The following is a 27,979-nucleotide window of genomic DNA, read 5'->3' on the forward strand; positions in this document are numbered from 1 at the left end:
AAGGCAGCATCGTGTCATTAGACAAGAGTGAAACGGTTTAAATTAATCATGGCGTAAAACTCGTTCCGAAAACGAGTCGTAGATTCTAACTATGATTATTTCCCGTTGAAGGTGGACTTTATAATAACGGTGGCATCAAAGACATCTCATGTGTAGTTTACAATCCCACAGTACCATTCGGCTCGAAGCTGTACGCACACAGCGATAGCATGTAAAAGCAGTAATTTATGCAGTTATTAGGTAATTTAAAGTATTTACGTTCTTGAACAATGATTGGGTGACGCGATTGACGATCAGCAACAAAACGTTTTCACGCTAATTCTTTTCTGCTTTTCTTTCTTGTAATTGGTGCAACATTAGCACTGAGCACACAACGTCGATCCTGTTAGCCAGGAGATCCCTTCGAAGGAAGCCTTGGAAGACGCTGCTATTTATAAACGTACAGGAGGAGTGTCTGACGTTGGCGTTCCAGACTGAAGAGGATTCTGAAATAGAACAAAGAGGCGGCAGCAACAGAAGTCGTTCATAGAGGAAAATCCATTCAGCAGTCAGCCACACCCATGGTAATACGTCAATAGGACGTGTCTTCTTGACAGCATAGAAGATTTTGAGATTGAACTGACATTTTCAGCACTTCCTACACACCACGAACATTTAAGACACCTGTAGAATTTTATATGGTTGAAGTCAACACAATACTCTTCACGGAGCAGTGTGGAGTGCAGTGACCTGGTGGAAATAGGTCTTTCCTTCAAACCGTGAGCGTCGCGTATGTACTTCTAAGAGGTGGGTGACTGTTATGAGTACTTAACGGAGTGCAGTGCTCTGTTATGCTAGTGTGTTATGAAAGAAATGGAAAGGAATCAAATACAATGCTCAGTCTTCTGGAAAAGCGTCGAGGATACCGCCCAGCTTTTCCTCACCTGTGCGATTTAGCCCAATACAATGCCTTACAATCTAACAGCTCTTCTGTACTTACCGGCCAAATTCTGGTAATGCTGCCTGTATTATAAATGTAAAATGCATTAAAGCTTAATGTTACATGGAAGCCCATATCATTAGACAAGGACCACTAGGTCAGAACAGCCAAGAACTGGTGAAGAGAACGGCCCAAGCACCATCGAGTACTTGTGGAAGAAATAATTTAGGGAAACAACGGAGAACACAAATCAGGATGGCCGGACAGCGATTGGAACACTGCTCCTTTACAACAAAAGCCCTATGTATTAACCATTGATCAACCACGATTCGAAGTACTTATCTTCGATACGTGTTACCACAGCGCCAGCGAACTTAACTATGCACATGAGCGAAAGAATGTTCAAATGTGTGTGACATCTTATGGGACTTAACTGCTAAGGTCATCAGTCCCTAAGCTTACACACTACTTAACCTAAATTATCCTAAGGACAAACACACACCCATGCCCGAGAGAGGACTCGAACCTCCGCCGGGACCAGCCGCTCAGTCCGTGACTGCAGCGCCTGAGACCGCTCGGCTAATCCCGCGCGGCATGAGCGACAGAAAATGACTAATTTAATACGAAAGGTTTCTGCTTAAATGCGTTATCGACTGAATACTACACACATTTCGTCACTCCTTGCTGCGTTTTATTCGCAGATCGATTCAGAAAACTATGCATTCCACCTGATGATCAGCAACAAAACGTTTTCACGCACATTCTTTTTTGTTTTCATTTCGTGTAAATGGTGCGACATTAGCACAGAGCACATAAAGTCGAATCCGTTAGGCAGGAAATCGCTTCGAAGGAAGACATACCTTTTTCCACATGTATGTTTATCGCTGTCGACATTTGGAAGTAAATTAGCCACGAAATACAAATTACGTCAAAATAATATAGGCTTGCACGAGAGACGTTGCACACTGCGTTGCATTAGTTATCTCAGACTGAGCGTTTTTGTTTCTTCTTTTTTTTTCATTTAGATACCGTTTGTCACCGGCCTGTTAGCGTGCGAAGGAATGCTGCAGTATGAACGTAGGCAAACTGTGGAACGGAACCGATATTATTGATCTGACAGCGGAGAGAAGGGAGCCAGAGATGACAAACGACGGACACGTGCATTAGATGCACGCCCTGGAACTCAGCGATCAGGCGAGCGCCCGTAACGGTTTTGCGATGCTGTGAGGGCGTTCACGTCAAGAGAAGTAGGAACAAACTACGCCATCAACATGGACGGGAAATTTCTTAAGTAGAAGGATTGGGTGGAGCTGAAGGCAGATGGGTCCTATGGGCTGTTAACATCGCTAAACAAGCGATTCATATCCGATTTGGCGTTGACGGCAACTCGTTAGAAACACAGTGCGACATGCGCGTTGTAACACGCTTCACTTTAAGGTTTCACAGCTAATTACCGTGACTTCCGGGTCGAGGTACAAGGTATTGCACTTGCCTCTGACGCCAACTGCACGGAGTGTCGACAACTTTCTCTGATAGAATTGCATCCTTGTAGTCTGTTCAATGCATTTATAAACCTGAATCTTTTGAGGGGACCGTGCTGCACATCATAGTACTCGGGGCCACACTACCATCGTGTTTTGTAGTGCTGATGATGAAGATGATGACGAAGAATCATAGTATCAACTTGTTGATAGATGTTCTGTTTTGTCGTCACATGCGATTAACAAACAGCACACAGATCGCAATGTCCTTCACTCTACCAGGTTATCTGAATGCTGAATCTGCTTTGTTTGGGAATGTAGAGTCGTAACGATAGTATCTTCTAAATTATGTTACGCGTTGTATCCTAGCAGGCTAAATAAAAGTGATTAAGGCTCTGGACACACAGCCCAGTCCTTCAGTCGCAACTGACTAGTAGGAGGTCATTAGAGACGGAGCACAAGCTCGGATTAGGGAAGGATGGGGAAGGATATCGGCCGTGCCCTTCTAAAGGAACCATCCCGGCATTTGCCTGAAACGATTTAGGGAAATCATGGAAAACCTAAATCAGGATGGCCGGAGACGGGTTTGAAGCGTCGTCCTCCCGAATGTGAGTCCAGTGTGCTAACCACTGCGCCACCCTGCTCGGTTTGGAGACGGTTGAAGGAATGAAGTCTGCTGTGGGCAGTGAAGAAGAAATTATTAAATTTCCTTGTTCATCCGTTTCTAATGAGACATTGCTTCCATGCATTCATTATACACTGCTGGGTATTAAAATTGCAACACGAAGAAGGATGGCAAAGAACGAAATTTTACTTATTGAACGTGTACAGAGTAGTGGGAGGAATACATGATTAAATTTGTAGGTGAGTTGGGAGTTGACAGTATGCGAAATTTAATGCACTGAGTTACCACCTCTGGCAGCAACAATCCGGCCAGGCAACTAATTGCACTTAGCCGGGTACATCATTCAAGGGTGATACGGAAGTCCGTTAACATTTTAAAATGGACTAATTCACGAAATAATGTAGGTAGTAACTTACAACCCGACTCAGATTTCTGAAATAACATGGGATTTACTGAAACCAAAAACGAGCGCAAAAACCGACCAGAGATTAGACTGGACAGCAACACGTCAGTGACGCCGCAGAGAACAAAGCACAACTTGGGCTACTGAAGATCCTAAAACCGTCGTGGAAACCCCACTGCGTGACGAGAAAGTCACCATATGGTGTGGATATACCACATAAACCGTGGTCGGACCCTTTTTCTTCGAAGAAATGCGGAGTCTGCTTACCAAACTGTCAGCGTGTCGGGTGCGAGGAATGTCGATACGTTACGGATTCGTATCACACCCAGCCTGATTGATAAACAGCTGCTGATAGGTATGACTTTTACGCAGGATGGCGCTCCACACTACACTGCTGCACGTGTGAAACATCTCCAGTGCTTATCACGCGATGAGGATCGCCTGCTGAGCCTTCGTCATGCTTGGACTCCCGGGCCCCAGACCTCACTTCTTGTGATAATTGGCTGTGAGGTTACCTGAAGTAGCAAGTCTACCGCGATCGTCCGACCTCATTAGGGACGCTAAAAGACAACATCCGGCGGCAACTTCTCATCATACATATTGATATGGTATTCTACATCTACATCTACATCCATACTCCGCAAGCCACCTGACGGTGTGTGGCGGAGGGTACCTTCAGTACCTCTATCGGTTCTCCCTTCTATTCCAGTCTCGTATTGTTCGTGAAAAGAAGGATTGTCGGTATGCCTCTGTGTGGGCTCTAATCTCTCTGATTTTATCCTCATGGTCTCTTCGCGAGATATACGTAGGAGGGAGCAATATACTGCTTGACTCTTCGGTGAAGGTATGTTCTCGAAACTTCGACAAAAGCCCGTACCGAGCTACTGAGCGTCTCTCCTGCAGAGTCTTCCACTGGAGTTTATCTATCATCTCCGTAACGCTTTCGCGATTACTAAATGATCCTGTAACGAAGCGCGCTGCTCTCCGTTGGATCTTCTCTATGTCTTGGCTCAAATGGCTCTGAGCACTATGGGACTTAACATCTGAGGTCATCAGTCCCCTAGAACTTAGAACTACTTAAACCTAACTAACCTAAGGACATCACACACATCCATGCCCGAGGCAGGACTCGAACCTGCGACCGCTGCAGTCGCGCAGTTCCGGACTGAGCGCCTTAACCGCGAGACCACCGCGGCCGGCTCTATGTCTTGTATCAACCCTATCTGGTACGGATCCCACACTGCTGAGCAGTATTCAAGCAGTGGGCGAACAAGCGTACTGTAACCTACTTCCTTTGTTTTCGGATTGCATTTCCTTAGGATTCTTCCAATGAATCTCAGTCTGGCATCTGCTTTACCGACAATCAACACTATATGATCATTCCATTTTAAATCACTCCTAATGCGTACTCCCAGATAATTTATGGTATTAACTGCTTCCAGTTGCTGACCTGCTATTTTGAAGCTAAATGATAAAGGATCTATCTTTCTGTGTATTCGCAGCACATTACACTTGTCTACATTGCCATTCCCTGCACCATGCGTCAATTCGCTGCAGATCCTCCTGCATTTCAGTACAATTTTCCATTGTTACAACCTCTCGATACACCACAGCATCATCTGCAAAAAGCCTCAGTGAACTTCCGATGTCATCCACCAGGTCATTTATGTATATTGTGAATAGCAACGGTCCTATGACACTCCCCTGCGGCACACCTGAAATCACTCTTACTTCGGAAGACTTCTCTCCATTGAGAATGACATGCTGCGTCCTGTTATCTAGGAACTCTGCAATCCAATCACACAATTGGTCTGAAAGTCCATATGCTCTTACTTTGTTCATTAAACGACTGTGGGGAACTGTATCGAACGCCTTGCGGAAGTCAAGAAACACGGCATCTACCTGTGAACCCGTGTCTATGGCCCTCTGAGTCTCGTGGACGAATAGCGCGAGCTGGGTTTCACATGACCGTCTTTTTCGAAACCCATGCTGATTCCTACAGAGTAGATTTCTAGTCTCCAGAAAAGTCATTATACTCGAACACAATACGTGTTCCAAAATTCTACAACTGATCGACGTTAGAGATATAGGTCTATAGTTCTGCACATCTGTTCGACGTCCCTTCTTGAAAACGGGGATGACCTGTGCCCTTTTGCAATCCTTTGGAACGCTACGCTCTTCTAGAGACCTACGGTACACCGCTGCAAGAAGGGGGGCAAGTTCCTTCGCGTACTCTGTGTAAAATTGAACTGGTATCCCATCAGGTCCAGAGACCTTTCCTCTTTTGAGCGATTTTAATTGTTTCTCTAGTATTCACAACATTGTCCGTCGACAGCAGATACTGTTGAAGAAAGGCGGCCAACGTGTTGAGCATTTTTTATAAAGACCATCGTCTTTACTAAAAATCAACTGTTGCGCTATTTATTGCTTTCGTATCTACGAAGCACTCTCTGTGGACATAATGGAAGTGGCCTACTACATAGTATGTATCGTGGAGTACAATACCAAGGGATGACTTTGCTGTCATTTGGTGTACTTTATTGGTTTCAATAAAGCCCCACGTCATTTCAAGCTCGTGTGCCAGTTTTTACCTCTCTAATTACATCGTGAAGTATTGATTTTTCAACTTATAGGTCATCCTGTATGTGCCAAGAGTTGATCAGTCGTTGTGGCTGGTGAGCGCCTGCGTGTCTGTCTCTCAGCGAACACGAGAAAATGTTTTCAGAGCCCGAGATATTGGGAGAATGGCAACAGTCGAAAAAACCACTGTATCGAGATAGGTCGTGACATTAAGGTAGGTCAGGACAGCACAGCAACATATGGTCTTGTGTTACCTTGTTGAAAGATAACGTTATGAAGACTTCGAATGTAGAGGACAGTCACTTGCCTTACCACGTTAGAAATGTAATGTCTGCTGTCTTTACGAGCTACGCGAATCAGAGGTGATAGTGCTGTACTCCCCATAGCGGCACCCGCCACATCAGATGCTGTGGCTCGTAGGACGGTGACGAATACAATCTTGTTCTCGTCAGATCCTCTAGCCATGGACACATACTCGTCTGAAAAAGACGACGTGATACCGTGACCGCGTCCATTGTTGTCGCGTGGCACCCCACAGCCACCATGCCGATGAATGAAATTTTCACTCTGCATCGGAGTGTGCGCTGATATGAACCTTCCTGGCAGATTAAAACTCTGTGCCAGACCGAGACTCGAACTCGGGACCTATGCCTTTCCCCGACAAATGCTTTACCGTTTCAGCTACCGAAGCACGACTCACGACCCATCCTCACAGCTGTAATACCGCCAGTACCTCGTCTCCTACCGTCCACACTGCACCGAAGCTCTCCTGCAGACCTTGCACAAGTAGCACTCCTGAGAGAAAGGATGCTTGGGTAGCTCAGACGGCAGAGCACTTGCCCGCGAAAGGCAAAGGTCCCGAGTTCGAGTCTCGGTACTGCACACAGTTTTAATCTGCGGGGAAGTTTCAGTGTGGAAACTTGTCTTGGTACAAAACATGCTCATTTCCTGGCTCAGGGCACAGTCTGTCCTCTTTTATGTGTCACTGCAATCTTGTCTGGCATTATGGCCATCCGGAACACATGATTCAGTATTCGTATGGCAGTCGTAGGACCCCGAGCAACACGAGAAGTAATATCGCAGAACGATACAACACGTGCTGTCATACATCTGTCCTCATTACGCGAGGCATACGACGACTTCCTCACAAACAGGCAAAATTCAAATGCAATTTCTAAATGACAAACCTGCTGCGTTATCACTCCTTATATTCAGAATATCTATGATGTTTCTCCTATCTCTATGTGCAGTTGGAAAGAAATGCTAATCATTTGCATATCCATGCCAATTTGATGTTTGTTGCATGGCGTCTTACTAATGATGGATTTTTAATAGTCAGCTGAACATATTTTTTTAATTGCTTGACAGAGTGCAGGGAATCTGCTTAGCCCTTCTGCCACGTGTTTCGTAGATAGGGACTGGCCGCAGTATTCTAGGCCGGTATTTCCGTCGACCCCGCGGGCGGGCGCTGGCACGCCGCCCCGCACATCTGCATCGGCCGCCGCCAACGCCTTCCCACCTTCTGATGAAACGCAGCTTAAGTGGCGCCTAATATCTGCACACATGAACCGACCTGCCAAACACCGCGAAATATTGCTGGTTTGCTGGAATGAAACATTACCTACATGTTAATGAAGACGAAGTGTTACCTTTACGTCTATTAGAATTATTGCAATCCACGCTTACATTTTACTCCACTACCACCGTTACTGTGCATGTCGGACGGTACCTCTAGCACCACTATCATTTTCCCCTTTCTCTGTTCCATTTGGAGTGATGAGTGGGGCCGGCCATGGTGGCCGAGCGGTTCTAGGCGCTACAGTCTGGAACCGCGCGACCGCTACGGTCGCAGGTTCGAATCCTGCCTCGCGCATGGATGTGTGTGATGTCCTTAGGTTAGTTAGGTTTAAGTAGTTCTACGTTCTAGGGGAGATGACCTTATCAGTTGAGTCCCATAGTGCTCAGAGCCATTTGAACCATTTTTTGATGAGTGGGAAGAACAACTGCCTGTAAGTTTTCATATGAGCTCCAATTTTTCTGATTTTCTTGTTGAGGTCATTTCCCGAGACATGAATGTGTGGATGTAATACGTTGCCTGACTGTTCTTTGAACGTACGCTTTCGGAATTTCAATAGTAACACTCTCCGTTATATACAATACGTCTCTTATAGCGGTTACCACTATAGTTTTTTGAACATTATCGTAATAAACCAGTCGGAGGAGATCACTTAACGTGTTTGCAACCGCCTGATTTTAGTTTGTCTTCGGTTTCTATGCCTTGGTTTTGAAAGCATTCTCACTTGTTTCATACACGGCCTTCAACGTAATTCAATATGGTTAGATAATAGGGCCTAGCCTTGTCAACCAAAACAAGTACTTGACGATGAAATGAAAGAAATTCTGATTTCGGCCACAACTGGCCACTGAAATGAATTCAATGGCGACAAGTGAAAATTTGTGCCAGGCTGGGACTCGAATCCGGATTTCCCGCTTTACGCGAGCGGTCGCGTTAAGCGGCTATCCGAGCATGCTTCCCGTCCGACCCAGATTCCCATCTTGTCATACAGAAGACAGAATTTATTTCATGATATGTACGTACGGTTGCGGGATCAAGAAGGGTGTCTGTTCTTTCTCATATGTCCAGAAAAACAGACACCACAAAAAAAAGCCCCATTACCGCAAATTTATTTTACAGAAGCGTGCAGAAGCAGAATACACAGACGCTGGCATCTGTTCAGGGCCACATAAAACTTCCGCAAATGTATAATCATGCAGAAATACTGTTTATTTTTATGCACGGCCGGCCGGGGTGGCCGAGCGGCTCTAGGCGCCACAGTCTGGAACCACGCAACCGCTACGGTCGCAGGTTCGAATTCTGCCTCGGGCATGGATGTGTGTGATGCCCTTAGGTTAGTTAGGTTTAAGTAGTGCTAAGTTCTAGGGGACTGATGACCTCAGAAATTAAGTCCCATGGTGCTCAGAGCCATTTGAACCATTTTTTTATGCACTCCGAAACCACTAGCACAGCTGTTATCAATTTATTATTGTTTTTCTAGGATCGATTTACTGGAGGGAGCATCATTTTGCCTTCCTCTTACTTTTTAACTGATTTTCCTAGGCAGTTATAGGAGCGTGGGAGGGGTGGGGGTGCAGCGGAGGACCTGAGAGGTCTTCTACAGTTTCACGTGTACTCTGAACGATGGTACAGTTCGATAGAAATGTGTATTTACTCCAATAAGCAAAAAGTGCTGGCGACATGACATTATTGTAACTATGTTTATCTACCCCGTGTGTGTGGAAACCGAACTAAAACATCCGCACACCGTGTACTCTAGCCTCAGGGTTCGGGGTCAGTCACAGTAATCCTCGATGCGTTCCTAACTAACAACATTCCTCCCCCGAAAAGTCAGTTTTAGACATTGTAGATTTAGCATCCGTACAAGGCGAGACAACGCCGCGAACTGTCACTGTCGGCATGACGTACGAGCCGACAGAGGCGAGACAACAAGCCGGGAGCTGAACCTCGGAGGAGAGAACGAACTCTACGTGCGACTCAATGTACGGGGGAACAGACAGTCTGAACACCGCGTAATGACGAAGCAGGGAGATAAAAACAAACTCTACCAACGGAAAGATTGTCACTGGCACGCAGAAAACAGCATGGCATGAGGCAAAGGACTGGTCCGTGACAGTCGACATCAGCGTGAAAATTGATGGGTTAACACTTGAGTCAGTGACTCTGCCCATGCCACGCTTCGCATGCACCCTCTGTGATAGCGTTCTGTACTGCTTCGCTTCAATAACGGCTCACATCGTTCCTATCCATCTCGATGTCCACTGGAGGCGTTACTAAAGAATATATTTTGGCGATCAAACAGTTAACAAATGTCTCTGCGAACATAAAAGTGGCCTAAGACTGAAATTACTCAATAGTACGAAAATATACGAGAAACAACAGTTGAGGGCAGCTTGGATAATTAACAAGGAATCATAGTAACTGTGGACTCATGGTCGATCAAATAAAAAGTCACAGTGACTTCAGGTTATTTTATGCAGTTATATTCCAAATGCAGTCAGTTGGTGAATAATCTTCACATAACTAAGAGAAGAGCGAAGTAGAATAGTAATAAAAATACATCAAGAAACTGTTAAAAACTAGGCTTGTTGGTTTCTCACTGTGGCTAGAACGCAGTCCTCAAGATTTCGTAAATATTTTTCTATATGACAAGATGAGCATGTAGATACCGAGAACACGAGGAAGCTGACTAACGATAATTAAGTGCGAGACAAGGGAGCTCGATGTTTCAGTCAAAGGGCAAGGGCGCGCGTTAAACCTAGCAGGCGTGGCAGCTGAGGGGATTCCGGCGATACCTGGGGCGCTCGCGTCTAATTGGTACGGTGCAGACTGCGACCTCGGTCGGAGGGTGGCGTGACACCTCAAAAGAGCTCCCACTTTCTCTGCCCGCCAGTTCCTCCTCCTCCTCCTCCTCCTCCTGGTCCCTTACGAAATTGCGTCGCCGGCCCCACAACCACCCCGAAAACAACGACAAAAGGCTCCAATTAACGCCGGACGAAGTCGTGGTAGTCGATGAGCTCATCGAAGCCAAGGCTTTCCAGCAATAAGGCCACCCCGGCACGTTACAGTTTCGTTACCGTCGCTATAATTAAACACTTAACTCCCTGCCAAATGACCACTTTCTTTGCACCTAGGAATTTCACTTTAGACAATGTACCTACTCTACTGCTGAAGGTGTCTGGTACTGATACACTTCTCTTTTCATATCAAGGCATGCTCAAAGGTAGTGCCTCCGAATATTTTATGTGAAAATTCTTAAAGTTTTTTAAATAACAGGAACTTTGTTAACATTTTTCATCTTTCCTTTACTTTACGTCTATGGTCACCATCGTTTTGTTAACAGATTACCGATTTCGGTCTATAATGACCATCATCAGATCTGCAGCAAAAATGGGAAAAACATAAATACACTCGCAGACTGTCTACAGCTTAAAAACAATACATGGACCATAATGAAAACTACTACTGACAATATATGCATGTGTGCGCTTTAAGTATGAAGAGGCATTCCTGTTTCATAAAAACAAAGTCCTAATGTACTGCAGCCATAGTGGCATCGTCAAATGTTAAATGCAGAATCAGCACAAGCATCGTCAAATATACATAAATAACATCATATGCACGAGTCATGTTGTCAGTAGCAGTAATGTTCAAAACAAACTGCCGTACAGTAGCCACAAGATGTTTGAGTTGTAAGTTCACCAGATGTCGCTAATGTCGGCATACACTAGTTTTCAATAATTAATTGAACAGCGAAAATAAAGGGGGATACAATAGTTGAAGTCTGTAACGAGCTCATAACGTATAAAAGGCATCACAGTAATAAAAAGCAATAAAAAGAACGCGACAAAAGTAAGATTGTTAAAAAGAGGAAGAGTTAAGAAACAGTAATTGACATATGCTCTAGTGCCAATATTCTAGATAATGACATAAATATTAAAACCTTTGATAGTGCACCGGATAATATTAAACAACCATAAAAACAAATCGCTAAAGAAGCCACAAATGATTTTGCATCTTTATTCTTCATGTCTAAATAAATATTTCTCAACAATCACTTTGGCGACGAACAAATTTCTCTCAATAAGAGACCAGTTTGTTGATGGAGTCACAACCTGACCTCTGCTTACATCGTTTCATCTCTATCAAACTGCTCAATGGTGTTCTTCAAGTGCCGGAAGGACATGAAAATCGGATGGGCCCAAGGCTGGACTGTATGGAGGGTGATCGATGACAGTGAACACACAGTGTCGGATTGTGGCAGATGCCGCAGCGCTCGTCAACGGCCTGGCATTGTCATGTGGAAGCAGCAGAAGGTGTTCCATGTGTGGACGAACCCTTCGAATTCGTGCTTTCAGTTTTCTGAGATGTTTCTCATGCACAGACATACATTATGTCATCCAAAGTATCCGGACACCCCAAAAACATACGTTTCTCATATTTGGTACACCGTGCCGCCACCTACCGCCAGGTACGCCGTAGCAGCGACCTCGGTAGTCATTAGACGTCGTGAGAGAGCAGAATGGGGCGCTCCGCGCAGCTCATGAACTTCGAACGTGGTCGTGACTGGCTGTCACTTGTGTCATACGTCTGTACGCGAGATTTCCACACACCTAAACATCCGTAGGTCCACTGTTTGGATGTGATAGTGAAGTGAAAACGTGAAGGGACAAGTACAGCACAATAGCGTACAGGCCGACCTCGTCTGTTGACTGACAGAGACCGTCGAAAGTTGAAGAGGGTCGTAATGCGTAATAGGCAGACTTCTGTACACATGATCACACAGGAATTCCATACTGCATCAGGATCCACTACAAGTACTATGACAGTTAGGCGGGAGGTGAGAAAACTTGGATTTCGTGTCGAGCGGCTGCTCATAAGCCACACATCACGCCGGTAAATACCAAACGAAGCATTCCTTGGCGTAAGGAGCGTAAACATCGGACCATTGAACAGTGTAAAAACGTTGTGTGGAGTGACAAATCACGGTACACGGTGTGGCCATCCGATGGCCAGGTGTGTAAATGGTGAATGACCGGCGAACATCATCTTTCAGCGTGTGTAGTGCCAACAGAAAAATTCGGAGGCGGTGGTGTTATGATATGGTCGTGTTTTTCATGCAGGGGGCTTGCACCCCTTGTTGTTTTGCGTGGCACTATCACAGCACAGGCCTACACTGACGTTTTAAGTACCTTCTTGCTTCCCACTGTTGATGAGCAATTCGGGGATGGCGATTGCATCTTTCAACACGATCGAGCACCTGTTCATAATGCACGGCCTGTGGCGGAGTGGTTACACGACAATAACATCCCAGTAATGGACTGGCCTGCACAGAGTCCTGACCTGAATCCTACAGAACACCTCTGGGATGTTTTGGAACGCCAACTTCGTGCTAGGCCTCACCGACCGACAACGATACCTCCTCAGTGCAGCACTCCGCTGCCATTCCCCAAGAAACCTTCCAGCACCTGATTGAACGTATGCTTGCTAGAGAGAAAGCTGTCATCAAGGCTAAGGGTGGGCCAACACCATACTGAATTTCAGCATTACCGATGGAGGGTGCCACGGACTTATAAGACATTTCCAGCCAGATGTCCGGATACTTTTGCTAACATAGTGTGGTTACGTTACACACAGCCGTGTTACACGCTACAACTCTTGAGTCCTCTAGTGGCAGTGGGTGCAACTTGCGTCAGCGAAGCGGGAACTTCGACCGAGTAATATGCATGACATGTAATATCTCAACAGATATTTAGAAGAGGATAAAAAATTCGGAGGGCTTTACTTTCCAGCACGTCTTCACAACAACAACTCTGATATCTTTATTTATTAATTGCTACAAGCATCGGGAATCTTAAGTTAGCTCTTAATATTCTACAGCAAATGTTAGATTGGTGCATAATACAATTGCGCTGTTGTATACCACAACGAACAACACCTGTGGAATGTCCTCAATACGTTGCAATGGTCAGTCGTTATCAGGACAAAACTGTGTTAGTTGTGAGTACATTATGTCGGAGCTAAGTGAACTCGAAAGTGGGCAAATTGTTGGTGCTACAATCGTGAATGTTTCCATAATCAAGAGAGCCGGTGTTTCGTGTTTCGAGAGGCGCCGTATTTATACCGCGTACACGGAAAGCGCAAAAGCATCATCCAATAAGTTACAGCTGGGACGACAGAGGGTGTTGACTGATCGTGACTGAGGGTCACTGAAGAGGTTTGTGACGGAAAACAAGTCGATAAATGCAAAAGTCACCGTACAACTGAATGTCGCACTCGCGAACTTTGTTAACACCAGAATAACACGGAGCTCCTTTACCAGGTTGGTTCAAATGGCTCTGAGCACTATGGGACTTAACATCTGAGATCGTCAGTCCCCTAGAACTTAGAACTACTTGAACCTAACTAACCTAAGAACAGCACACACATCCATGCCCGAGGCAGGATTCGGACCTGCGACCTAGCGGTCGCGCGGTTCCGGACTGAGGCGCCTAGAACCGCTCGGTCACAACGGCCGGCCCGTAAGCAGGTAATTGCAGAGCAAGCTGCAATTCCAAAACCATACATTAGTGATGCAAATGCATGTAAAAAGAAAAAGTGCAGCGGAAGCAATAAGACCAGGACGGTGAAGCAAAGAAAGTCATTTGATCTCATGAATCCTGTTTCACACAGCTACGACCTCTAGCCGAGATTAACGTGCAAAGAGTGGAACTTGGCGGGGTTTGGGGAGCCACATCGTAGTATTCCACGGTTACTCTGAGAGATCCCGTTACTGCCAAGGATTTTGGCTTATCGGTCGCGTCACCATGGTTCAATGTTTGGTCCACAATGATAATGCTGTGTCCCAAGCCGCATCGTCCAGGACTGATTTTGCGAGCACAAGAAAGAATTGTCGCATGTCCCCTCGCCACCACAGTCATCAGATCTCAATGCTTTTGAGCCTTTGTGGTCTACTTTGGAAATAATGGTGCATGATCGCTACTCACCTCCATAATAGTTACACTTGCCGCTATTTTGCAGAAAGAATGGGATTGCCGTGAAAACCATGCAAGACCTGTATTTATCCATTCCGAGAAGACTGTAAGCTGTTTTGAATAACAACTGTTTTCCTATGCCGTATAAGGCATGGTAACGTGTTGTGTATTGGTGCTTCCATATGTTTATCCATCCCTCGTCAATAAGTTGAATGCCTTTGCCATGTCTTTGGCCCAGCGTTACCTTTCTGCTGTAGAACCACGAAAGCGCTTTTCAGTTTGAATTGCGCGGAGATGAGAAACATTAAGAAGTATTGGGAAATGTTGACTACATAGTACAGTAAATGCTGTCCTAAATGCGAACTGTCACGCTAGTTCACATCCTACTTTCTGCAATAACCCACAACTTAGAGCCATGATACCGAGTGGCAATGAGCACCTCCAAAACAGACAATGTTCCAACGATTCTTCAGTAATTTGTTTCGCCCAGTGTCTTCTACTCATCCGTGACGACTTCTTTTCTATAACAATACAGCTGTCTCGCATCAAACGTGATTAATAAAACAAAATATTGATTGTGAACAAAACTTACAGCAATTCTGCTGCTAAAACTGGACAGCAAAAGACCGCTAATGGACAATCATCAGAATCAATTAACGTATTTTTTATAGACACGCTTAATTCTGAAACTAGGTTAAAGCGAATGACAAAACAATTTTTAAAAACAGGAACGTCATTGTTAGCCGAACGTGTAGGCCGTCGTCGTCAAGAAAACAGTGTTGCAGTCACGGCTAGGAAGAACAACCTATAATCGTAGTATGGTGCTGGAGGGGGGTGGGGGTTGGCTCAAATAATTATTTTTCTTCCCTTAGAGATGCAGTCTTAGGAGTCATTATGAAGAGTTACTGTAGTTTAAAGCTCGTTTCGTGTGTTAAGTGTAATACGAGAGTAAATAATAAAAACGGGACGACTTGCTGATTGACCGGAGGAGAGAAGTCTAGAAGTTCGCTAGGCACAGTCGGGCCACTTAATTTTTTATTTTATTCTTTCTTATTTATGTTGTTGTCTTGATCTGGCGCCCAAGAAAACAGCACAACAGAGAATTAGGCAAAGGACCAAGAGGTGCCGCTCGGCTGCCAGCCAGGAACGAGCGTTTGGCGGCTCTGCGAGACAATTAGCAGTGGATCCTTCAAATTAAGTGTCTGCTGCCACGCTCCGCTTCCAAGAGCGCAAGTCCACGACAAAGCTGTCGCGGGTGGCTGACCCGATCGGAATGATCGACTACAAGTGGTATCGTTATCGACTGCTGCTTCAACATTCACCTAGCAGTTCGATTTACGATTTAAAACTTAAGTTTACATAGTGCAATACTTCAATTCGATCGAATCCCGTACAATTTATTTTCTCCATTTATCAATCTTGTTTTAGTTACACAAGCATATTCTGCTAATGGAGTCACAGAATCATGTACCACATACACTTTAAGAATTAGATAGATTTCCGGATACCAGATTAAAAAGAACGGGAAGGATGTCATAAAATACATGGCGGTTCCTTCCAGGACGACTACGTAACTAGACGATTATAGGATTGTTCGACTGGCTCTGACGAACAGACGGATGACAACAGCTGAAATTCGGGCCGGGGTTTACAGAGTGTCACCACGAACCATCGGGAACAGATTACTAGAATGTATATGTCCAGGCTGAAGCGACGAATGAAAATTTGTACCAAGGCCGGGATTCAAACCCGTGTCTCCTGCTTACTAGGCAGATGCGCTAACCATTACGTCACCCTGGCACAGTGACCTTGCACAACTTCACGGACTACCCTAGCATGTTTCAGTCTGCATCTATACATCACGGATGTTTGAGACTTGGAAAGGTCTCTGGAACCGTATGGTTTCATTAGATTACTGAAAGCTGGTTTGCAATCTCGTGCTGTCATTCATTGTTTGCCACAGACAAAAGAGACTTGTGTTGGTGCAGAGCCGGAGTCGGCCGTAACACTTTGTGGAGTTCTGCGAGATTCAGTGATGAGACTCGCTTCTGTTTGTGCCAATCAGATCAACGTCAACGTGTCCGCAGCACACCTGCTTATATGTCACTGGAAGCATCGAGTCTCGACATCAATGTCTCTGTAACTCTTGGTGGTGAAAGTTACTGAATATGGAAATAGGACTGATCTGGTACTTGCTGAAGGGAGACTGGATGCTCGCCAGTATGCAGGAAGAATGGTGAACCCTATTGTTATGTCCTTTATGACCAGCGTACGAAACGGTGTATTCCAGGAAATAATGCAAGAGGCCATAAAGCGGTTTACACTACAGACGCCTTGAGATTTCTTGACTGATCCACCAGTTCCCTGATTTCTCACTCATTGTGTGCGTCTGACATGCAATAGGAAGAGGCATACTTTCCTTCAAATCTCCAAGATGACTTCTGGGGAATGAATGCGGTCATACCACAATGAATATAAGATTCTCCTCAACATGACTTTAGGGGAGTGTCAGTTTCCAAACCATAATAAATACAAAAGTGCATCAGTGCTCATAGGGACAAACCTCATTCTGACGTTGATTTAATGGGCACCAGTTCCGAATGGAGCCAAAGTTTAACCACTTAACGACTGATGCCTTACGGTGTCACACTTTTCCATTTCTCTCAATATGGATTAAATATTTTGGTCGTATTCCAGCACTTAAGAAACGGAGCTCTTGTTGGGGCTAGGAGGCAGTGACGACTGCGAGTTAATCGACTGCCTTTTGGCGTGGCGTCTGGCGCGCGCGACGCCCACAGTGGCGTCGGCGGGCGACGGTAGCGCCACGCGGCGCGAGAGGCGCCGTGGCCGGCGCTCCAAACATGGCTGGCCGCCTCTGACGTCACGGGGGTCATATGACAGCAGCAGCAGGCGGCGCGCTGCACCTGGGCAGCAGAGTCGCGCAGTCGGGGACACCGCGTGCTGACCGTGATCCACATCGCCGGTGCAGACCTTCTCAGCTCTTCGGAGCTCTCCTTCCGAGGAAGTAGCTTCGTCATCCGACTCTCTAACACGAATGTGTGTAGATGACACAGTAGCAGCACTGCTGTTATGGAGAAGGGCGTGGGTGATTTAAGACGAAATGTAGATTCAGGCAGAGCGATGCATTATATTTACTTTTATTCAGTCTAGTATTGGAAGGGATCATCAGACATGCAAATAAACGACAAAGAAAGGAAAGATGTAGAACTGAACGTACATCGTAAATGGCAGCCCTGTGTGAATGGCATCACGGAGATAACTCGACACACGAGGAAATGAAGAGCATGACAGAGGCATCGCGCAACAGACGATTCAAGTGGGGTTGCGTATCAAGGCGGAATACACACAAATGTCAAGGACAGAGCAAGGAAAGATCCTAATGTCTGCAGGTGGATTAAGTTTCAAATTAGTGCAGTAAATCAGGTATCTCGCCCTGTTGTAGCATACAGTGCAATCATAGCATAAGCGCCCAGGAAGGAAGCTGAAAGACACAAGAAACTTTCTAAAAATAAGTGTAAAAGAGTCCGTAGACCAGCTCGCGAAGGAGATTGAGAGAGAGATTATGACTAGAGAAACTGAGGACAATATCATGTGAAGGATGGACAGCAGATTACAAATATTGTGAGACATGTGACAATAATGTCGGAAAATACAATCTGGTATAGTACACATGGAACCAGGGAAAACGCGTCACCCTGTATGTCCAAGACTGCATTGATGGGGAAGCTTGAGAACGATCTAAGAAGATTGGTAGAGGAAGGCAATACATCAAAATAGGTGAACGCAACTTGTTTAGGCAACGCATTATCTTCAGGGCCTGAGATCGTTGGATGATGATGATGATGATGATAATGGTGGTGGTGGTGGTGGTGGTGGTGGTGGTGGTGGTGGTGGTCTAAGATGATGGATCAGATTAAAACAACAACGGTTTGGTTGATGGAATAAGCACTTCAAAGTACCGAGAAAATGGATATATCCTGCACTGACAAATGCTGAATTTGCAGAACATACGAAATCCAAGCGGGAGTAGTGGAACACAAAGTCAAGAAAAAAAACAGCTCATGTTGAGAAGGGTTGAAGACACAGTTGTAGCTTTATCGTCACTGGCGTTTTACTTGTATCCCAAACAAGCAATTAAGGAAATGAAAGATTATACAGAACGGATGTAAGAGTGCCAAGGAAAGGGAAAGAATTGTACAGTTCACATATGACCATGCGTATTTCCAGCCGAAAGTGATCAGAATCTTAAAAAACTAAGTATTGGTTGAATATGAACTGCCATTCAAACTAACGATAAATAAGCCAAGATGGAAATTATAAAGAGGAGATCAACTTTGGAGAATTCCCTGTAGAAATGAAAGCATTCCAATATATGTCGCTAGCAATATTACACAACATGGCAAAAGTGTGGGAGAAATAAGTAGCAGATATCTGTACCCGAAGAAAGCGTTGTTCAACAAAATGAAGTACTATAGAAGTTTCGCTCATAGTTGAAGAGGTATTAGAAACAACAGAGGCTCTGAGGGGAGAATGAGGAAAACAGATATTTCTTGGCATAAAACGGTGGTAGGTAGATTGAGGCCTAACATCACGTCGGCCACAAAGTAATTAAGAGACTTAGGATGAGCTTGGAATGGACAATGACTGCGGAAGGAAATCGGCCGAGACGTCTTTAGAAGGAACCATCCGGCCATTTGCCTCAAGTGATTTACGAAAACCGTGTAGAACACAAACCTGAATGTGTACGAGAAGATTTGAAACCCAGTCCAGTGTCTTAGCAACGCACAAACTAGGTCGATCCGTCCAAAACGAAAATTAAAATCTTTGCGTACAATGTGACTAGGCACCTAGGAATAGCCGCCTTGGCCATAAAAGGGCGGCTAAAGGCAAACGCAGTAACACACAAGGAGGAATTGCAGAATAGAACAGCACAAAGTGGAAGTGAAGTACCTCATGTTCCACATAAAAATGCATCGTCAACCGTTAGTTCCACGAAATAAATTCTTGAACAAACAGTTGTCTAAATGCTGGAACATAACATAGACTTGACTTTTTTTCGATGTGACGTTTATTGACTTATTTATTATACACTTAATGTGTTTGTCCTTTGACGCAATCACAGAAAATGTTTTACATTGTTAACCGTTATCAAGAAAGTAATGCTTTGTGCGAATGAGTCTGACAAAGCATTATTTGGGGATTATCTGACCCTGCTCTCATCAACCTTTCTGATCGTGCCCAATGGTGGCCGACACCGTATAACAATATAAAATATTTTCTCTGAATGGGTCAAAGAAAGTACTGAGTGCACAATACGGACTTACGTCAGTACACTTGATGGTTGGAAGCGTGTTATAGAGCCTCTGCCGCAGAAGGGGCAAAGCCACGTTTTTTGAGTCTTGCAATGTAGCATCTTCACGCGGAATGTACGAAATAACTAGAAGCCTTTCCTTGTAAGAAACTAAAGCTATGCACTATTTTTCGTAATTTAGGGGCCTAAAATTTGCGAATACGATTATGATGTGCATCTAATTGCGTTGCGTTTGTGCACTAACGGACGCTTTGAACAGCAGTGTGAGCCGCTTGTCACGGTGAAATGTAAGCGGAACACGTGCAGGGCGTGTAGCTGTGTCCGCCGACCTGTCGCGGAGTGCAATAACAGGCCGTCTGCTTGCACTGAGGCCGCTGTCGAGGCGACACACGTGGAGGCCTTGGCAGGCACCGTGAGCCTACGGCTGCCACGCGCTCTCTGCTGGCGCCGACGCCTTCAGTCCCCTTCAAGGAAGCTAACAACACCGACGTGCCTCTCCTACCGATTATATCGTGATTGTCTGATCTCACTTCACCTACGGTTTTCGTAAGTCAACAGGTCAAAAAGCAACATCGTTTGCTTCTATCAAGGAACCCCGCGGGTGCGAGGTCGCAAGTTCAGTCTTTAGTGAGGCTCATCTGAAAATGTTGAGCTAACAATTACAGCAGGATAAATATTAGCTGCTAATGACTCACTATGTGCATCAGGAGGGCGACAAAAAATGAGTTCCCCTGAGGTGCAGAGATCAACCTTTCATGGGATGTATGTGTTACACTTCAGAAAGTGGACATCGTCGACGTTCGAGAAACGTTCAAAACCAACTATTCACTTGCACCACTAAGAGTGAATGACAACAGCGGGCCACAGTGATCACAAAGATCGGTACCATCGAGATCTAAGGCGTTATAATCCGTGCAGGAGGTCCAGCTAGTTATCCACTATTAAAGAACGCATATGGAATCATATTAGTGTAACGGGGCGATGAGAACGGATGGAACGTGATGGCATTCAACCGAATACGAAGCAGTCTGTCGTGGAGCTTATCGTGGAACTGGCTATCCTTTAAGGAGTGACTGCAGATAGTGCTGTAATATGTTTGATAGGTATGGAAAAAACGAAGATCCAGAGGCTGGATTTGTCCAGTGGTTCCAGGTTGTATGAATGGCATTGTCACACACTTTTCAGTAGGAATACTTTTCTCTAAAGGAGTATGATTTTTATACGCAAACCACGAATCAAGCAAAAGCAATTTATTTTGACCAGATATTGGCTAAAAGCAGTGCTAATACGTTTTAGTTCTTTTATGCCCATTTTCCTACTTTTGCTTGCCGAGACGTAAATATTCTCTATTGCCCTTGCAAGATCACGGAAACGAGAAAGAATCACAGGGGATAGGACACATGCAACTTCTTGCAGCACATAAATAATTTTCCAGCCAATTTACCATCCAGATCAACAGTCGGCATAACTGTGTACGAATGCGATAAGGCTTTGATGTTAGTTCATCTTGATACAACTCTTTTCGTAGCTCTGATTCCCAGTATTCCTTTCATATGCATTTTCTCGTCAAATTCCGACTGGTCGGAGTTGGAAACAGATTCCTTAAGGTACGATCGGATAAGTTCTACAAATTTTCGGGCCCATTCCGCTGTTCGCTGTGCATCTTCGAGTTGAATCTTTGCTTGAATTTCGTTTATCTTCCGTCTTCCAATTCTGTAGCACGTCTGAAGTTATGCGACCACCTACTGCTTCCCTTGAAATCACTGTAATCTATGTCAATTTGAGGTGCATAACGTAGGAGGACACTATCACGTACGTCCTGTAAATTGTATCGAGCATCCTTGACACGCGCGAACACCAGTTTTTGTAACAAGTGCCCCTTGTTCTCCCTCGAATATCCGTAGTGTTTCTTATGCACCACACGGTCATATTTCTGCGTATGTATACGAAATCTGATCATAATTGTTTTTTCGCTATGCTACGGATTATCTTGTACGTACGTAATTACGTTTAGTGTACCAGCGCGACCGAGCGAGGTGGCGTAGTGGTTAGCACACTGCTCGCATTCGGGAGGACGATGGTTCAATCCCGCGTCCGGCCATCCAGATTTAGGTTTTTCGTGATTTCCCTAAATCGCTCCAGGCAAATGCCGGGATGGTTCCTTTGAAAGGGCAGGGACGACATCCTTCCCCGTCCTTTCCTCATCCGATGAGACCGATGGTCTCTTCCCCAAAAAAATCCAATTCAACATCCAATGTACTAGCGCCTTGGACAAGGATTGTCCTTTACTGTGCTTCACTGGAGACAGGTTTGTGGCTCCCTGAACGACAAGGATGATGAACTACATGGCTCGACATCTGTTTCAATATCAATTTCATTTAATACGCACGTATAGTCATCATTATACTTCTCAACTACATTGTTTACACAGTCGAGTGTACACGACACCACACTTTCCACTGACTCATCTTTCAGAAACGCTAATATTTCATCTGCTACTTACTTCTCACTCTGGTAAATTCCTTGGGTTCGTTTCTGACGAAATATCAACTTCGGCAACTGTTGTTGCAGATATAATACAATCTTTGCTATGTTTATCGTTGTCATTGCTCTGCTTTCTGTCAACACTTCTGACACAGTAGCACTGTCGTGAGTTATTCGTCGACTAAGCAGTTCAGGTACGCTCCGTAGCCTCACGCTGTTCTCAACACTGGATACCTCCAGTTCCGCTTCCTGTTGCCATTATCAGCTAATATTTTGGTTGCTTGGTACACAATATGTGGGCCATCGAGTGTCGTAAACATCATTGGCCTTTTGCGACCTCACGCTCAAGGTATTTCTTTGTAAGCCCTATTCATGCAACGAGAATATTGATCGGCCAGGCACAAAGATAACATTGATTTCTACAAAAATCTCTTTTGTCACGATGGTATATGTTATAACGTAAGACAAGAGTCAAACATTGATCTGCGGAATAATTTTGTTTACACGTAGTTCTAACCTGGCCGTGTTATGCGTTACGTTCTAGTGGATATGTTAGCATATATCCTTTCCGACTATCGATCCCCAATGTAAAGTTGGTAAAGGGTTATAAGATGTCTGCATCCACATTTTCAACTCTCGATATAACTTAGCGCTTCACCTATACAACTTACGGTTGCAGTTATTACCTGAGGAAAAAATTAGTGCAGTAACTTGTAACGCTTGAAATTGTGATATGAGGAAATTACGTGGCTAAAGCTCATCAAGTCAGAAGAAATCAGCAAAATTGTGGGCATGCGAAAAGTAAACATTTGGTTCCGAGTTTCTGCTCAGCTTTCAATCTTCCGTACGGACGGTCACACTTAGAAACTGTGACGGGCATAGCAGAAAATAATTCTCCAATAAATAACGAACTAAACTACAAAAAAAGTGGGTACGCTTATAAGTATGATGTCTATGAGTTCTATTTCACGAACACAGATAGTACTGTAGAGGGAGCATCCATGTTCGTTATAAAACGGTTATTGGAAGCTTCCACAGAGAGATATATAAAGAACTATAACAATTGAAAGACAAATTGCAAGTTCAAGTGCTGGCTATTTTGAAATACCGCTCGTGGAATAATCAAAATTCCTGGCTGCATGTTCTAAAACAATGAAAAGCTAGCACGATGTAAATGCCGTCAGTCATTATAACAATTTCGTTGTTGCACATGTTCTGAAAACCAGTGAGGTGTAAACAGGAACAGCGGAAGAATTACGAGCCAAACACCTTTTAACGAGCGTTACCTCGACACACAGGTTTTGTGAGCCTCTAAAATGTGGGACATAGGAGTTTATGCAATGGGAAAGTGGTTGTAAATCATGGCAAACGCGTCCGCCAGGCACCCTCGCCACTCCTTCTAATAATATCCATCACCGCATTCGTAAGAAAACAAACGTGAAGAATACTAAACATTTATGTTACGTTCGCTAAACTCTAAGCTACAGACCTACGAAGCTCTACATCTCTCTCATTCTTTTTCATAAAAGTACAGCCACACGAATGAAGGAGGAACAAATTAACTGGTATCTCAGATATTTGTCATCTACACCGCATTTACGAGATACAAGAAACTTAAAAATACGCATAAATTTTTCTGTTGTTCTGTACCACAATGGAATGCAGTTTATGAGACAGTCTGTCAACTTCTTATTGCTATGGATCACACAAAAATGTCGCAGATATTTTATTCAAATATACCTTTCTATAAGGCATCGAAAAGTGTCCGAGCTCCGATGATCAAAATTACGGCCCTTGGAACAAGAATTTGGTTTCACAGATCTAGTTACTACATAAGCTAACAGAAACGGAGTCCTTTTCCAGTACAATTAATGGCGCCGATTACGCTCACTGTGCAAACTACATGGCTCCCGATGAGTACTCAATCTCATATTAAAGCCCATGAGCAAAAGCGGACAACCAGTAAAAATTCAACAGCTGAGACAAAAGGTCATGTGTTTGGATTGATATACACGTTGTGAGAAACAAGAAAATCCGTCTGCCATTCCCAGCGCCCGTTTCGTACTCCTGTACCAAGGTCCTAGTTTGTAGTATTTTCAGCTTTTCTTTTTTTTTTTTCAAGAAGCAACAAGTCGTAAATAAGAGTTGCGTGACATAGTAAATGAATGGCGCAGAAAGCAAATGTACCTGAACGGATGTAGCGTGCAATTACTGTCTATCTTTCTACGCTTGACAGAGTGTAACTGAGTGGTTGACAGTGATTTATCTAGATATTTACGAAAAGAAACTTGACTGTATTAAGCTATTCCCATTATAAACAAAAAAAATCTTTCTTTATTTTCTTTCCCGGCTGTTTTGATAGGATTAACTGCGAACCTAATATGCTACCTTCACAGAAGACCCTAGCTGAAAATTATTCATAACAAATAATCGTTAGTGCAAGCGTACCTCTTAGTGAATCATTCGATATTTGTTTTAGCAAATTTTTCTCGATGCAGCGATTTATTCCGATATGAACACATTGGGAAGAGGATATGTGACTGGTAGTGTATGCCCCAGTGTCGGTAAATGTTCGCTTGAGAATACTGGTCGTACGTCATATAGGGGCTACAGCGCGAACTAATTGAAGAAAGCACTAGAAATTGTGGACATGAACTGTGACATACATTGTTACGGAGAACAAGGGGTATTCTCTTACTACTTTCCTTCCACTCAGCTGTGTTTATTGTTTTAATTTATCTGAACTCGATTTCTAAGCAACTTGCTTGATTTTCAGGCACTTCTGCGCTGTTATTGATGTGGTATACTACTGCATGCACATCCTGCCGACATAACACAGCATCCTGTAATACACTGACTAAAATACTTAAACCACATAGTTACCATCATAGAGGATGCTGGGAAGCATTCGCATGATATACCTGTACACCTGATCAAAGGAATCGGGACACCTATTAATGGACATGTGGTGTTTGTCCATCCTTTGCCTTTTGATGGCTTGAACTCACTTTCAATGAGGTGTCTGAATGTCTGTGGAGGCCAGACCATTCTTCCTCAAGAACTGAGGAGGAGGTAATGATCTCTGATGCTGGGGTCTGGGGCGAAGTCCACCTCCTAACTCATCCTAAACGTTTGTCACTTGGTTGAGGTCGGGATTCTGGGCAGACTAGTCTGTTTCGAGAACGTTATTTTCCATAAACCACTACCTCACAGATGCTTCTTTGTGACAGGGTGCACTGTCATAGTGACACAATCAATCATCGTCCCGGACTATTTCTCCACTACACGCAGTTTAGCCTTGTCTTCCGCGGAATAAGAGGGCCACATAATAACCACGTAAAACATCCCCGTACAATCCTCCTCCGTCCTTCGTTGTCGGCAATACACATGATACGCGAAACCCAAAACATTCAGTCGGATTGCCACAAGGTACAACGTGATTCATAACTTGTTTCCACTGATCAACTGTTCAGTGGAGTCGCTCGATTTTTTACAGCCACCCTCCGCAATGCTCGATCGTTGCTCTCCGTCAGTACTAAGGTGCGCCTGGCCTTGATTTGGCTGTGATTGTTTTCACTTGACAATCACATCACCAACAGCCGACTTGGACAGTTTTAGAAGGGTAAAATGTCCGTGATGGATATGTTACTCAGGGGACATCCAGTGCCTCGTCCATGGTGGAAGTCACTGAGATTTCCTGATAGACCAATTCTGCTGTTACTTCTCCACTACTGGCAACGCCCCCCACCTCCTCCTATACTGGTAGGTAGTCATATCTGCTGGTTAACTGCGCGTTGATACTTTTGATCAGAGAGCGTACTAATCAGTACTTAAGTGTTTGATGATGGAGCCTGAGTCGCATCGTAATCGATTGCAAATGACTCACAAGAAATACAGCTGATTGAATGAAAAGTGCTAGGACAACAGCCTTTATTGTCCACAACAATTTTTGAGAATTCCACGATTTGTTTGAACGGTTTCCTCGAAACTGCAAAGTGAATGATGGTATGGCATTATTGGCCGGGCGATGTCATCAGGGGTTCTTCGGCCCCCTGCTGCAAGTCATTTTACACTACTGACCATTAAAATTGCTACACCACGAAGATGACGTGCTACAGACGCGCAATTTAATCGACAGGAAGAAGATGATGTGATATGCAAACGATTAGCTTTTCAGTGGCGACAGCTACAACGTGCTGACATGAGGAAAATATCCAATCGATTTCTCATACACAAACAGCAGTTGACCGGCGTTGCCTGGTGAAACGTTGTTGTGATGCCTCGTGTAAGGAGGAGAAATGCATACCATCACGTTTCCGACTTTGGTAAATGTCGGATTGTAGCCTATCGCGATTGCGGTTTATCGTATCGCGACATTGCTGCCTACGTTGGTCGAGAACGCCGTGCTGGATCCAAACGGCCTCGTATCACTAGCAGTCGAGATGACATGAATCTTATCCGCATGGCTGTAACGGATGGTGTAGCCACGTCTCGATCCCTGAGTCAACAGACGGGGACGTTTGCAAGACAACAACCATCTGCACGAACAGTTCGACGACGTTTGTAGCAGCATGGACTATCGGCTCAGAGACCATGGCTGCGATTACCCTTGACGCTGCATCACAGACAGGAGCGCCTGCGATGGTGTACTCAACGACGAACCTGGGTGCACGAATGGCAAAACGTCATTTTTTCGGATGAATCCAGGTGCTGTTTACAGCATCATGATGGTCGCATCCGTGTTTGGCGACATCGCGGTGAACGCACATTGGAAGCGTGTATTCGTCATCGCCATACTGGCGTATCACCCGGCGTGATGGTATGGGGTGCCATTGGTTACACGTCTCTGTCACCTCTTGTTCGCGCTGACGACACTTGAACAGTGGACATTACATTTCAGATGTGTTACGACCCGTGGCTCTACCCTTCATTCGATCCCTGCGAAACCCTGCATTTCAGCAGGATAATGCACGACCACATGTTGCAGGTCCTGTGCGGGCCTTTCTGGATACAGAAAATGTTCGACTACTGCCCTGGCCAACACATTCTCCAGATCTCTCACCAATTGAAAACGTCTAGTCAATGGTGGCCGAGCAACTGGCTCGTCACAATACGCCAGTCAGTACTCTTGATGAACGGTGGTATCGTGTTGAAGCTGCATGGGCAGCTGTACCTGTACACGCCATCCAAGCTCTGTTTGACTCAATGCCCAGGTGTATCAAGGCCGTTAATACGGCCAAAGGTGGTTGTTCTGGGTACTGATTTCTCAGGATGTATGCAACCAAATTACGTGAAAATGTAATCACATGTCAGTTCTAGTATAATATATTTGTCCAATGAATACCCATTTACATCTGTATTTCTTCTTGGTGTAGCAATTTTAATGGCCAGTAGTGTATTTGACGCCACTTCGACGTCTTCCGCGTCGATTATGATGACGAAATGATGATGAGGACAACACAACACGCACTTCCCGAGCGGACGAAATCTCCGACCCGGCGTGGTATCGAACCTGAGTCCCCCGCATTGGAATCAGCCAGGCTGACCACTCAGAGCGCATACTTAAGCAACAGCGGGCTTCCTTTTCTTTTCTCTACACTTCACG

The 27,979-nt window shown here is 44.8% G+C and overlaps 1 protein-coding gene and 1 non-coding gene across 2 annotated transcripts in view; both read right to left on the minus strand.

The window, feature by feature from the left end:
• The window catches only part of LOC126101585 (prickle planar cell polarity protein 3-A), a 1,199,532-nt gene that overhangs the window by 211,205 nt on the left and 960,348 nt on the right, over positions 1-27,979 (minus strand). The gene's annotated exons all lie outside the window — the stretch shown is intronic.
• Positions 16,287-16,358, minus strand: Trnat-agu (transfer RNA threonine (anticodon AGU)). Its single transcript has one exon. It is a non-coding gene; the product is annotated as a tRNA-Thr (tRNA).

The sequence above is a fragment of the Schistocerca cancellata genome, chromosome 9, assembly GCF_023864275.1.
Source record: "Schistocerca cancellata isolate TAMUIC-IGC-003103 chromosome 9, iqSchCanc2.1, whole genome shotgun sequence".
Classification (NCBI taxonomy): domain Eukaryota; kingdom Metazoa; phylum Arthropoda; class Insecta; order Orthoptera; family Acrididae; genus Schistocerca; species Schistocerca cancellata.